The sequence below is a fragment of the Chiloscyllium plagiosum genome, chromosome 9 (assembly GCF_004010195.1).
Source record: "Chiloscyllium plagiosum isolate BGI_BamShark_2017 chromosome 9, ASM401019v2, whole genome shotgun sequence".
NCBI lineage: Eukaryota > Metazoa > Chordata > Chondrichthyes > Orectolobiformes > Hemiscylliidae > Chiloscyllium > Chiloscyllium plagiosum.
Window position 1 is genome coordinate 13,628,553 of NC_057718.1, and position 15,710 is coordinate 13,644,262.

Consider the following 15,710-nt stretch of genomic DNA (forward strand, 5'->3'; position numbering starts at 1 on the left):
TATTACGAGGGGGCATAGGTTTAAATTAAGGGGTGGTAGGTATAGGACAGATGTTGGGGGTAGGTTCTTTACTCAGCGAGTCATGAGTTCATGGAATGCTCTGCCAGTAGCAGTGGTGGACTCTCCCTCTTTATGGGCATAAGCGGGCATTGGATAGGCGCATATGGAGGATAGTGGGCTAGTGTAGGTTAGGTGGGCTTGGATCGGCGCAACATCGAGGGCCAAAGGGCCTGTACTGCGCTGTATTCTTCTATGTTCTATGACACAATTGCAAGACACAGGATTTATAGCAAAAGTTTACAGTGTGATGTAACTGAAATTATACATTGAAAAATACCTTGATTGTTTGTTAAGTCTCTCATCTGTTAGAATGACCATGTTACCTGGTCATTCTAACAGATGGCACCTGGAAGTACTCAGGGATGCCCTCATAAGAACTGGTATGATGCTCAACTCATTGACCACCAGTTCCAAAGTGCCTTAGCAAGGAACTGTAATGACCTCCTCAGGAGTCAGACACGTGCTGCAACTGATAGGGTGCCCTACGTTGTCCAGTACCTCCCAGGAGCCGAAAAAGTACGCCATGTTCTTCGCGGCCTGCAACACATTATCAATGAGGATGAGCACCTCACCAAGACCTTCCCCATATCTCCACTGCTCGCCTTTACCTATATCCCACAGGTGGTTGTTTAAAGTAGTGTTACTTCTGCAATCATATTTACTCATGCAAGGTAAATGAACTCGCACCAGTGCAAATTGTTTCAGCCAAGAGCTGAATCAACAAGAATGGAAACTATGTGAAGGAAATACATAATTGTTTTTGTATTAGCTGAAATGTGCCTGCAAAGAATGATAGATGTTACAGACAAATAGATAAGGTGCTGTGAGGGGAGGGGGTTAAGCTAGATACGCCTGTACAAACAGTAGTTATAAGTATCTGTTTCCCGCTTCTGCAAAAACAAGAACAAACCACAATCAAGAAGTCATGAGGTCATAAGGTCATAACAAGTAAGGGAGGATATACCTAACAATGGCCCACAGCAGGATGTGGTCAAAAGGCCTTGTGAGGCCAGAAATAAGCATTTTGTCACAGACAAGGCCGGACAAGGCAAGAGATGAACAAGAGTAATGGGCTGTGGTCTTAGAGAGGTGGGAGATGTAAACAGAGGAGGAGCAATGGGAGGAGAGAATAGGAACCAAATTACATAAATGTTGTGTACTAGTTGAATTCAGTATGTGTGTGTCCCTGCGTTGTGGACAGTGGACACCACACCCTCTAGCAAGAGTAAAATAAATGACACTACTGATTCAGATCTTGTCTCAGACTGAAATTATTGAAATGAGTGAGCTTTGCTTCTCACACACCAAACCTCAAACAGATCATTGTTCGTAGCAAACTGCTTGGCTTTCAGGACAACTCCATACAACCCTATCACAGTAGGTGCTGCAAGACGTGTGACAATGTGGACATGGATACCACCATTACGTGTGGGGACACCTCCCACCATAAACTTGGCAAGTACTCAGGTGCTTCAGCCGACGTTGTCTATCTCATGCGCTGCAGGCAAGGATGCCCTGAGGCACGGTACCTTGGTGAAACCGAGCAGAGGCTACGGCAACGGATGAATCAACAGACAGGTGTGTTTCCTCCAAGTTGGAGAACACTTCAGTAGTCCATGATATTTGACTCGGACTTTAAGTTGACCATCCTCCAAGGCGAACTTCGGAACAGGCATCAGTGAAAAGTGGCCAAGCAGAAGCTGATAGCTAAGTTTGGTACCGGTCGGGAGGGCCTCATCCGGGCTCTTGGGTTCATGATACACTACAGGTGACCACCATTGCATTATACACACACACACACACACCCTCTCACAGACTTAGACTCCTTTACACTCTCACACACACATGTACATTGTCTCTCACAACCCTCCACCCCACACACACACACATATGTTTGTGGGATGAATTTGTACTTGCAGAGTTACATTGTACTTGGCTCAAAACCTGCATGAATCCATGTAAGATTCTGTTAATTCATTTTTTAGATTAGAATCAGTCTAAACATTATGGCACAGACAGCAGGACACAGGGGAGCTAACACCTTCAACACATTATCTGGGCTGACACCAATTGTTAAAGTTAACCTGAGAGTGTAACTTTCAAAAAAAGTTTTGTGATTTACATATGAAAAAGTGAATCTAACATGGTCATTCTAAGATGAGAGACTTAACAAACAATCAAGGTATTTTTCAATGTATAATTTCAGTGACATCACACTGTCAACTTTTTCTATGAATTCCGTGTCTTACAATTGTGTACACCACAACCACCTGATGAAGGAGCAGCATTCCGAACTGCTTCCAATTAAACCTGTTGGACTATAACCTGGTGTTATGTGATTTTTAACTTTGGAGTCAAGATGTTAACTTTGTTTCTCTGTCCTCAGATGCAGCCAGACCTGTTGAGTTTTATTAGCACTTCCTGTTTTAATCCCCTATCCATTGATTCACCTTCAAATTCAAAATATATATAACTCAGCCTGGAATTCATTTAATGACCTTGACTCCACTGTTCTGTGGGAAAAGAAAAGAAAGTTGCCCTCACCCCTATCTTAAAAGGGAGAACTAATTTCCTAAACAGCGTCCACTAGTTCCTGCTTCCCGCACAAGAGGGCAAGGAAGGCTGGAAGAACACAGCAAGCCAGGCAGCATCAGGAGGTGGAGAAGTCAATGTATTGGGTATTCTTTGGATTCCAGCATCTGCTTTTTTTTGTCTCCGCACAAGAGGAAGTAACCTGGTATTTACCCTTTCTTTCAGATCTTATAAGCTTCAATAACATTGCCTCTTATTTTTCTAAACTCCCAATGAAAATTGGCCCAACCTATTCTAGCTTGCTTCATAAGATAAGCCTGGATAGCCTGCCATCTATCCAATATTCTATTCATACTTGTTTGTTGCCACTATAACATCAGCTCCTACTTTGAACTTTTATGAGGTACCTTGTCAAATATCTTCTGGATCTTAAATGAGGTGACTGATATTGAACAGACTAATATCCAAATGTTGAATTAAACAGTAAAATACTTTCAGAGATTGACTTAATACAAACATCAGTTTCAATTTTCTCCTTTCTGGAAGCCAACCCTCCACTTGGGAACACTATGGCTATTTTCCCTACTCTATTCAACCTGTTGAGAAATGTTATTACACACCACCAGAGCAGGTGTGATTTGAACCCAGGCCTACATATTTGAGACATAGGGACACTACCACTGTACCAAAAAAAATAGTTTACTCTTCATGGGGGAATAACTTCGTCTAATGAACATCAACTGCTCTAATTCAGCTTTGAAGCTGTAATGCTTGACCCTTAAGGGCCCTGTTATGGTGCAGTGATAGTGTCCCTACCCCTGGACTGGGAGGGTCAGGTTTAACTCCCATCTCCTTCAGAAATGTATAATAACATTTCTGATTAATTAAGTTAATTAGAAAAATAGGTTTATGTTTGACCCTTAAAGGGATCTGCATTTCTAATGCTGACAGGCAATAAGCTCATATTTTAATATTAATTTTCCAAATTTCGCTAGGTTCTGAAAATATTCTATTGGATTGGAAAATAGCAAAGAAAACCTCCCTCTTCAAGAAAGGACAAAAGCAGAAAACTAGAAATTACAGACCATTTGGTTTGGTGGCTGTCATGAGGAAGGTATAAGAATCCATCATTACGAATGTTATATCTGAATACTTGGAAATTAGTGAAGTAATCAGGAAAAGTCCACATGGTTTTGTAAAAGGAAGCCATTTTTACTTAATTTATTTCAAAATCTTTGAAGGTGGAGTAACATGCACTTTGGATGAAGGGGAGCCCATTGATATACTGTACTTGGATTTCCAGAAAGCATTTGACAAGGCGTCATATGCAAGTTTATTCATGAGCATGAGCTCATGATTGTTGTGGTTCTGTTCGCCGAGCTGGGAATTTGTGTTGCAGACGTTTCGTCCCCTGTCTAGGTGACATCCTCAGCGCTTGGGAGCCTCCTGTGATGCGCTTCTGTGATGTTTCCTCTGGCATTTATAGTGATTTGTACCTGCCGCTTCCAGTCGTCAGTTCCAGCTGTCCGCTGCAGTGGCTGGTATATTGGGTCTAGGTCGATGTGCTTATTGATTGAATCTGTGGATGAGTGCCATGCCTCTAGGAATTCCCTGGCTGTTCTCTGTTTGGCTTGTCCTATAATAGTAGTGTTGTCCCAGTCGAACTCATGTTGCTTGTCATCTGAGTGTGTGGCTACTAAGGATAGCTGGTCATGTTGTTTCGTGGCTAGTTGATGTTCATGGATGAGGACCGTTAGCTGTCTTCCTGTTTGTCCTATGTAGTGTTTTGTGCAGTCCTTGCATGGGATTTTGTACACTACATTGGTTTTGCTCATGCTGGGTATCGGGTCCTTCGTCCTGGTGAGTTGTTGTCTGAGAGTGGCTGTTGGTTTGTGTGCTGTTATGAGTCCCAGTGGTCGCAGTCGTCTGGCTGTCAGTTCAGAAATGTTTTTGATGTATGGTAGTGTGGCTAGTCCTTTGGGTTGTGGCATGTCCTCATTCCGTTGTCTTTCCCTTAGGCATCTGTTGATGAAATTGCGGGGGTATCCGTTTTTGGCGAATACATTGTATAGGTGTTCTTCTTCCTCTTTTTGCAGTTCTGGTGTACTGCAGTGTGTTGTGGCCCTTTTGAACAGTGTCTTGATGCAACTCTTTTGTGTGTGTTGAGGTGGTTGCTTTCGTAGTTTAAGACTTGGTCTGCGTGTGTGGCTTTCCTGTATACCTTTGTGGTGAAATCTCCGTTCGGTGTTCTCCATACCATCACGTCTAGGAATGGGAGTTGGTTGTCCTTTTCTTCCTCTCTAGTGAATCGGATTCCTGTGAGTGTGCCATTGATGATCCAGTGTATGTTCTCTATTTCTGTGTTTTTAATGATTACAAAAGTATCATCTACATATCTGACCCAGAGTTTGGGTTGAATTTGCAGTAAGACTGTTTGTTCTAACCTTTGCATTACCGCTTCTGCTGTGAGTCCAGAGACGGGTGAGCCCATGGGTGTGCCGTTGATTTGTTCATATATTTGGTTATTGAATGTGAAGTGTGTTGTGAGGCACAGGTCCAGTAGTTCGAGTATGCCGTCTTTGTTGATAGGTTCCCTGTCTTGTTGTTTGTTCTGTATGTCCAGCAGGTTGGCTATTGTTTCTCTGGCTAGGGTTTTGTCGATAGAGGTGAACAATGCTGTTACATCAAATGAGACCATAGTTACTTCCTTGTCTATGTGTATATTTCTGATGATGTCCAAGAATTCCTGTGTTGATTGTATAGGGTGTCTGGATCCGCTGATCAGGTGTTTCAGTTTCTGTTGTAGTTCTTTAGCCAGTTTGTGTGATGGGGTCCCTGGTAGTGATACTATGGATCTGAGTGGGATGTTTGGTTTGTGCTCTTTAGGTCGTCCATAGAATCTGGGGGTGTTGTTGCTTTCAGGTTTCATTCTCTGTAGGTCAAACCTGGTTATCTGTCCGTTTTTTTGTAGGTTCCTCAGCGTGTTGTTTATCCTATTGGTGAGCTGTGGGGTGGGGTCAAACACCCTCTATCAACGTAGTGTACACTGCAACACAAATTCCCAGCTTGGCGAACAGAACCACAACAACGAGCACCCGAGCTACAAATCTTCTCACAAACTTTGAGCTCATGATATAGAGATTTACATATTAGTATATATAGAAGATTGGCTGGCTGACAGAAAATTGGGTATGCATAAATAGTTCTTTTTCTGATTGACAAGATGTGACAAGTGGCATCTTGCAGGGGACTGTGCTTGGGCCTCAATGGTTTGCAATTTATATCATGACAGATGAGGGGAGTGAAGCCATGGTAGCAAAATTTGCAATTGACATGAAGACAGATTCCTATTGGTATACTGTGTGAGCAGGTCAAAGTCTGGCAAATGGATTTTTATGTGGAGAAGCATGAAGTGTTCATTTTGGCAGGAAGAATAAAAGTTCAGAGTATTATTTAAAAGGGAGTGATTGCAGAGTTCTAAGGTGCACATAAATCTATATGCTCTTCTACATGAGTGACAAAATGTTATTATACATGCACAACAAGTAATTAAGATTGAATGGAATTATGTCTTCTATTAGGAAGGGAATTGAATATTAAAGTAAGGGTGCTATGTTTTAGTTAGACAGGGCAATCACATCTTTAAACTTGAGTGCAGTTTTGATCTTATTTATTAGATTAGATTACTTACAGTGTGGAAACAGGCCCTACGGCCCAACAAGTCCACACCGACCCTCCAAAGAGCAACTCACCCAGACCCCTTCCCCTACATTTACCCCTTCACCTAGCACTACGGGCAATTTAGCTTGGCCAGTTCACTTAACCTGCACATTTTTGGGCTGTGGGAGGACACCGGAGCACCCGGAGGAAACCCATGCAAATTTAAGGAAGGATGTAAAAGTGCTGGAAGTTGTTCAGATGGGGTGGATTATATTGATACTTAGAATAAATGGATTGTTTTATGAGGAGAGGAGGGACAGGTTGGATTTGTTTTCACTGGAGTTTAGAAAGTGAAGTGACTTGATGAAGTGTATAAGATACTGAATGGTCTTGACAAGGTGGACTTGGAAAGGATGTTTTAAAATTAAGAGTGGTCCATTTTGGATTGAGATGAGGAGAACTGTTATCTCCAAGGTTGTGTAACTTTGTAACTCTTTGTCTCAGAAGACAGTGGAGGTGGGTCAATTAATATCTTGCTTTGGATTTCCAGCATCCATAGTTCTTTGGTTTATTGTTAGTTCAGACTCCCCAATTTACTTTCAATAGCTCCATCGTATCACTTACGTCTAACTGATAGGATAAGTGAGGTTTCTGTTTAATGTATCATATGAAGTCATAGAGATGTACAGCACGGAGACAGACCTTGGTCCAACCCTGTCCATGCCGACCAGATATCCCAACCCAATCTAGTCCCACCTGCCAGCACCTGGCCCATATCCCTCCAAACCCTTTCTAATCATATACCCATCCAAATACCTCTTAAATGTTGCAATTTTACCAGCCTCCACCACTTCCTCTGGCAGCTCATTCCATACACGTACCACCCTCTGTGTGAAAACGTTGCCCCAGAGGTCTCTTTTATATCTTTCCCCTCTCACCCTAAACCTATGCCCTCTAGTTCTGGACTCCCCGACCCCAGGGAAAAGACTTTGCCTATTTAGCCTATCCATGCCCCTCATAATTTTGTAAACCTCTATAAGGTCACCCCTCAGCCACCACGCTCTGGGGAAAACAGCCCCACCCTGTTCAGCCTCTCCCTATAGCTCAAATCCTCCAATCCTTGTAAATCTTTTCTGAACCCTTTCAAGTTTCTCAACATCTTTCCGATAGGAAGGAGACCAGAATTGCACACAATATTCCATTGGCCTAACCAATGTCCTGTACAGCTGCAACATGACCTCCCAACTCCTGCACTCAATACTCTGATCAAGAAAGGAAAGCAAACCAAATGCCTTCTTCACTATCCTATCTACCTGCGATTCCACTTTCAAGGAGCTATGAACCTACACTCCAAGGTCTCTTTGTTCAGCAACACTCCCTATGATATGTCCTAAAGTGCACCACTCCCTTACTATTGCACTGAAGTGATTGTGTTCATGTCTGTACATGATACTTGAACACATAACCTTCTGATTCAGAGGTGAATGCTACCACTTAATCATAGCTGACACTATCATAGTAATTTCATCTGTTCTGCTTTTTAGATAAGCCAAAATAAATATTCATAGAATCCCTATGCACAGAGGGCATTTGTCCCATCAAGTTTGCACCATCCTTACAAAGAGCATCCCAACCCACCAACTTATTGCCATGTTTACACAGGTAACTCACCTAGCCTGGAAACTATAGGCAATTTAGCATGGCCAATCAACAATAGGTAGAAAATACTGAATGTGTACTTGCTGACAGTCATCACGAATTGTTATGACCCTGCAGGAGGCCATTCAGCCCATTGTGCTGGCTCTTAAAACAAGCATCATTACCTAATGCTAACCTTCTGTTTTTGCCCCATACCTTTCACTCTATTTCCATCTAAATTGAATGCCCTCTTTAATGCTTTAACTGAACGTGCCTCCACTACAATTCCAGGCAGTACATTGCAAATCTTCAGTGCTTGCTGTGTGAAAAATTCTCGTATTGCTCTTGCTTCTTTTGCAAATCACTTTAAGTCTATGCCCCCTTGTTCTTGTTCCTTTTATAGTAATTGTACCAATTCTTAAAATAATTTTGAAAAGGCTAGGGAATATTAATGGAATAGATCATGAAGAGAATGGTTTAAAGTGCACTTGTCGTGAACATATGTAATTGCCATGAAAGTTTTAACTTTACATCTGTGATCATAGAAACAGGATCAGGATTCCATAATCCACGTGGCTGCTTTCAAACCTAATACCTTTCAGTAAGCCATTCTGTTTTAAATGGCAGTGTGATTGTTCAGAATAACTGAAGCCAATTCATTGTCAGCTCAGATTTCCACATATTATGTCACTGCATGGAAAGAGTTGGCTAACCACCGTATTGCTTTAAATACAAACAATGGTATAATAACAAAAACAGAAATTGCTGGAAAAGATCAGCAAATCTGGTGGCATTTGTGAACAGAAATCAGAGTTAACATATTGGATCCAGTGACCCTTCCTCAGAACTGATAACAACCAGTCATTTTCAAACTTCAATTTTGAAGTTCATAATTTATAAGCATCCTCTTTATAATTATTTTAAACAATCTAAAGTTAATTATAACATCTTTACTGATATTTTCAAGAGTATTTGAAAACCATTTAATTTTCATAATGTGTTGGGTTTTCCTATACCAAACCATGCTGCTCCACAAATCACCAGGTCAGACGAGTGAGGGACAGTTACCTCTTAAGAGTTATGTCTTCTAATTTTAATAAAGGTGCATAAACAGTTATGTAATTAATTGTTCATACATGAATTGTTCCAATGTAAAATGGAATGAACAGCTGGAATCAAAAATCATGAAAATGCACATACTTTAAATGTATGAGTGAAATAGAAGGTTGTAAATTAGAACTCTGTTAATAGAAATAAACTTATTGTTTATTCTTCAGTTTCTTAATTAACTGCTCAACTTGCAGCAGACTAAATATTAAACCTCTTAATTTTTTGTCATATTTACATCCTTAATATAGTGTAAGTAACTTTATTTTGCAGTTTTGGTTGTAACTAAGAAAATGTATTTCTTAACAGAGTCAGTAGTGACCACAAGGACTTTGGAGAAAACACCCAGAATAGGAATACCCTGTGTGGAAAACGTTGCTTTTATGTATAGATTATTTAAGTCCATCCACATTATAAAGAAGCACGTGACAATTATGAATGAGAGAGAGAGAGTTAGAAATTGTCCAAATGCAGCAAGATCTAGACAATGTTTGGGTTGACAAGTAGTAAGTAACATTTGTGCCATACAAGTCCAGGCAGTGACCATCTCCAACAAGAGAGCACCTAACCATCACCCCTTGACAGTCAATGGCATTACCAACAGTGAATCCAGCACCATCAACATTCTGGGGAATAACCATTGGCCAGAAACTGAACTGGATGAACCATATAAATACAGTGGCTACAAAAGGAGGTCAGAAACTAGGAATCTTGAGGCAAGTGACTCAATCCTGCCTTTCCAATGGCTGTCCACCATCTACAAGGCAAGAGTCAGGAGAAGGATGCAATATTCCTCACTGGCCTGGACGAGTATAACTCCCAACACTCAAGAAGCTTAACACCTTCCACAACAAAGCAGTCTACTTGATTGCCACCACATCCACTATCTCCTTTAAACTGCATCTTCCAAACAGACAACCACTATCACAAAGAAGGATAAGGACAGCAGATACATGGGACCACCACTCCCTGCAGGATCTCCGCCAAGCCACTCAGGGTAATCCACGATGGACGATGAGAAAACTTTCTGGCTGTTGACAGGCTGCTCCTTTTTTGAGGTATTTTAGGTGTGGGAGGGGATTTCCTCAAATTCCAGGAGCAGTTACTGTTTTACATGCTGTTGCATTGTTTTGGAAGTTTGGGGGAAAAAATTCAAAACAACGGCACTTTTAAAAGGGAGAGGAACCAACAAAGGCAGTATATGGTCTGTGCAGGAGACAGAGAGAGGAAGAAGCCCACACTGTGAACTGACACAGCAGTGAAGCTGCACAGTTACTGCCTTTGCTGTTGGATTTTTGTATTGCTGGACATTGGAGTGTGTCTGAGAAAATTAACAAACAGTGAAATTCACAATTCACCTTGGAGGAACCTGTTTGGGAGAAGTCATAGCACAGAGTCAAATAAGTGAATAGTTTTAAGTTTGGCCTTGGGGCTTTTCTGTAAATCTGCAGTAATGAGAAGGGTGAGTTCTTTCTTGATTATATGTTTTATTGAGATATGTCTCTTTATTAAACTTAAAAATATACGCCATAAGTTTTAAGTTAGCCTGGAGCAGTGTTTTGTACAGGAATAAGACGGTGCTATTTTCTGGGTCTGAAGACTAGAAGAAGCAAAAATGGCCTTGAGTAGAGTGATAGGCTCTTCTTGTCAGATGTGGGAGTTTAGGGAGAGTTACTGAGGATTATATCTGCAATAAATGCCATTGGTTGCGAATCCTATCAGATCAAATGGATCGGTTGGAGATAGTGATGAAAGAGATCAATCTGAGACTGGTACAGGTAAGAAAAGAAGCAAGTGAAACAGTCAGGACAGGCAGGGACAAAGCACAGAACAAGGTAGGACTGATAAATTAAACTGCATTTATTTCAATGCAAGAGGCCTAACAGGGAAGGCAGATGAACTCAGGGCATGGTTAGGAATAGGGACTGGTATATTATAGCAATTACAGAAACATGGCTTAGGAATGGACAGGACTGGAAGCTTAATGTTCCAGGATACAAATGCTACAGGAAGGACAGAAAGGGAGGCAAGAGAGGTGTGGGAATGGCGTTTTTGATGAGGAATGGCATTACAACTTTACTGTGGGAGGATATTCATGGAAATACATCCGGTGAAGTTATTTGGTGGAACTGAGAAATAAGAAATGGATGATCACCTTATTGGGATTGGATTATAGACCCCCTAATAATCAGAGCAAAATTGAGAAGCAAATTTGTAAGGAGACCTCACTTATCTGCAAGAATAATAGGGTGGTTATGGTAGGGGATTTTAACTTTCCAAACATAGACTGGGTCTGCCATGGTGGTAAGGGTTTAGATGGAGAGAAATTTGTTAAGCACGTACAAGAAAATTTTCTGATTCAGTATGTGAATGTACCTACTAGAGAAGGTGCAAAACTTTACCTACTCTTGGGAAATAAGGCAGGGCAGGTGACTGAGGTGTCAATAGGAGAGCACTTTGGTGCCAGTGACCGTAATTCTATTAGTTTTAAAATACTGGTGGAATAGGATAGACCAGATCTAAAAGTTGAAGTTCTAACTTGGAAAAAGGCCAATTGTGATGGTATTCGGCAAGAACTTTCAAAATCTGATTGGGGGCAGATATTCGCAAGTAAAGGGATGGCTGGAAAATGGGAAGCTTTCAGAAATGAGATAACAAGTCCAGAGACAGTATATTCCTGCTGGGGGGAAAGGAAAGGCTGGTAGTTCTAGAGAATGTTGGATGACTAAAGAGATTGAGAATTCGGTTAAAAAAAAGAAGGAAGCATATTTCAGGTATAGACAGGATAGATTGAGTGAATCTTTAGAGTATAAAGACAGTAGGAGTATACTTAAGAGGGATATCAGGAGGGTAGAAAAAGGAGACATGAGAGAGCTTTGACAAATAGAGTTAAGGAGAATCCAAAGGGTTTTTTACAAATACATTAAGGACAAAAGGGTAACTGGGAGAAAATACGTCCCCTCAAAGATCAGCAAGACAGCCTTTCTGTGCAGCCGCAGGAGATGAGGGAGATACTAAATGAGTACTTTGCATCAGTATTTACTGTGGAAAAGGACATGGAAAATATAGAATGTATGGAAATAGATGGTGACATCTTAACAAATGTCCATATTACAGAGGAGGAAGTGCTGGATGTCTTGAAATGCATAAAAATGGATAAATCTCCAGGACCCGATCAGGTGTACCGTAGAACTCTGTGGGAAGCTAGGGAAGTGATTGCTGGGCCTCTTGCTGAGATATTTATATCATCGATAGTCACAGGTGAGGTTCCAGAAGACTGGAGGTTGGCTAACGTGATGCCACTACTTAAGAAAGGCAGTAAGGACAAACTAGGGAACTATAGACCAATGAGCCTGACATCGGTGGTGGGCAAGTTGTTGGAGGGAATACTGAGGGCCATGATGTACATGTATTTGGAAAGGCAAGGACTGATTAGGGATCGTCAACATGGCTTTGTGCGTGGGAAATCATGTCTCACAAACTTGAGTTTTTTGAAGAAGTAACAAAGAGGATTGATGAAAACAGAGCGGTAGCTGTGATTTATATGGACTTCAGTAAGGAATTTGACAAGGTTTCCCATGGGAGACTGGTTAGCAAGGTTAGATCTCATGGAGTACAGGGAGAACTAGCCATTTGGATACAGAACTGACACGAAGGTAGAGGACAGAGGGTGGTGGTAGAGGGTTGTTTTTCAGACTGGAGGCCTATGACCAGTGGAGTGCCAAAGGATCGGTGCTGGGTCCACTACTTTTTGTCACTTATATAAATGATTTGGATGTATAGCATAAGAGGTATAGTTAGTAAGTTTGCAGATGATACCAAAATTGGAGGTGTCGTGGACAGTGAAGTAGGTTACCTCAGATTACAACAGGAACTTGATCAGGTGAGCCAATGGGCTGAGGAGTGGCAGATTGAGTTTAATTTAGATAAATGCAAGGTGCTCCATTGAAGGAAAGGAAATCTGAGCAGAACGTATACACTTAATGATAAGGTCCTAAGGAGTGTTGCCGAACAAAAAGACCTTGAAGTGCAGGTTCATAACTCATTGAAAGTAGAGTCGCTGGTGGATAGGATAGTGAAGAAGGCGTTTGGTATGCTTTCCTTTATTAGTCAGAGCATTCAGTATAGGAGTTGAGACATCATGTCGCAGCTGTACGGGACTTTGGTTCATCACTTTTGGAACATTGCATGCAATTCTGGTCTCTTTTCTATCGGAAGGATGTTGTGAAACTTGAAAGGGTTCAGAAAAGATTTAGAAGGATGTTGCTAGGATTGGAGGATTTGAGCCATAGGGAGAGGCTGAATAGCATGGGGCTGTTTTCCCTGGAGCATCGAAGCCTGAGGGGTGACCTCATAGAGGTTTATAAAATCATGGGGGGCTTGGATTGTTCGTAGCAAACTGCCTGGCTTTCAAGACAACTCCATACAACCCTATCACAGTAGGTGCTGCAAGACGTGTGACAATGTGGACATGGATACCACCATTACGTGGGGGAACACCTCCCACCATAAACCTATCACCCTCACCTTGACCTCTTTCCACCTATCACAATTCCAACGCCCCTCCTCCAAGTCCCTCCTCCCTACCTTTTATCTTCTCCTGCTGAACACTCTGCTCATTCCTGAAGAAGGGCCTGTGCCCGAAACGTCGAATCTCCTGTTCCCTGGATGCTGCCTGACCTGCTGTGCTGTTCCAGCAATAAAGTTTCAACTTTGATCTCCAGCATCTGCAGACCTCACTTTCTCCTCATTCAGTATAGGAGTTGAGACATCATGTCGCAGCTGTACAGGACTTTGGTTCATCACTTTTGGAACATTGCATGCAATTCTGGTCTCTTTTCTATCGGAAGGATGTTGTGAAACTTGAAAGGGTTCAGAAAAGATTTAGAAGGATGTTGCTAGGATTGGAGGATTTGAGCCATAGGGAGAGGCTGAATAGCATGGGGCTGTTTTCCCTGGAGCATCGAAGCCTGAGGGGTGACCTCATAGAGGTTTATAAAATCATGGGGGGCTTGGATAGGATAAAGAGACAAAGTCTTTTCCTTAGGGTGGGAGAACTAGAGGGCATAGGTTTAGGGTGAGAGGGAAACTTTTAAAAGTCATCTAAGGGGCAACGTTTTCACGCAGAGGGTAGTGTATGTATGGAATGACCCGTCAGAGGAAGAAATGGAGGCTGGTACAATTGCAACATTTAAAAGGCATCTGGATGAATATATAAATAGGAAGGGGTTAGACAAGTGCCAGCAAATGGGACTAGATTGGGTTGGGAGAGCTGGTTGGCATGGACGGGTAGGACCAAAGGGTCTGCTTCCATGCTATACATCTCTATGACTCTATAATCTTGCATGGTTGCAGGGTCCCAAGGCGGAAGATAAGGCATTCTTCCTCCAGGCATCGAGTGGTAAGGGTTTGATGATGTCGGAGGCCCAGGACCTGCATATCCTTGGCAGAGTAGGAGAGGGAGTTGAAGACCATTAGATCATGACTCATGGGAGTGGAAGTAAGGCCATTCTGCCTATCGCATCTACTCCACCATTTGATCATGGCTGATGGGCATTTCAACGTCACCTACCCTCACTCTCCCCATATCCCTTGCGAGATTAAGAATTTACCAGTCTCTGCCTTGAAGACATTCAACGTCCCATCCTCCACTGCACTCCGTGGCAATGAATTCCACAGGCCCACCACTCTCTGGCCAAAGAACTGTCTCTCATTTCTGTTTTAAATTGACCCCCATCTAATTCTCAGGCTGTGCCCACGGGTCCTATTATCCCCGCCTGACGGAAACAAATTCCCAGCATCCACTCTTTCTAAGCCATCTTGTAAGTTTCTATTAGATCTCCCCTCAACCCTCTAAATTCTAATGAATTACAATCCCAGGATCCTCAGCCGTTCATCGTATGTTAGGCCTACCATTCCAGGGAACATCCATGTGAATCTCCACTAGACACTAGACCAATATGTCCTTCCTGAAGTGTGGAGTCCAAAATTGGACACAATATTCTAAATGGGGCCTCCCTGCAGCTTTTTAAAGTCTCAGGATCACATAGCTGTTTTTACATTCCAACCCTATTGAGATAAATTACAACATTATATTTGCTTTCTTAACCACAGACTCAACCTGCAAGTCAACCTTTAGAGAATCCTGGACTAGCACTCCCAGATCGCTTTGTACTTTGGCTTTATGAATTTTCTCACCGTTTAGAAAATAGCCCATGCCTGTATTCTTTTTTCCAAAGTGCAAGACCTCACATTTGCTCACATGGATTTGTATCATCGATGAAGTTCGCCAGAATGCCCCCAGTCCCTTCATCCAGATCATTAATATAAAAAGTGAACAGCTGCGGCCCCAACACTGAACCGTGCAGGACACCACTTGTCACTAGCTGCCATTCCTAAAAAGAATCTTTTATCTCAATTCTCTGCCTTCTGTCAGACAGCCAATCCTCAATCCATGCCAGAAGTGTTCAGCCACGGGACGGTGAGGTTGGTTGGTGCTGGTGTGGCAGAGGCGTTCTCTGAAATGATCCGCAATTGGCGTCCTGTTTTCCCGATGGAGAGGAGACCCACATCAGGTGCAACAGAAACAGTAGATGACATTGGTGGAAGTGCAGGTAAGTTTCTCACTTTCTCCACAGTACTCCAAAAGTCAATGTAGGAAGAAATAAAAACAGAAATTGCTGGAAAAGTTCAGCAGCTCTGGCAGGATCTGT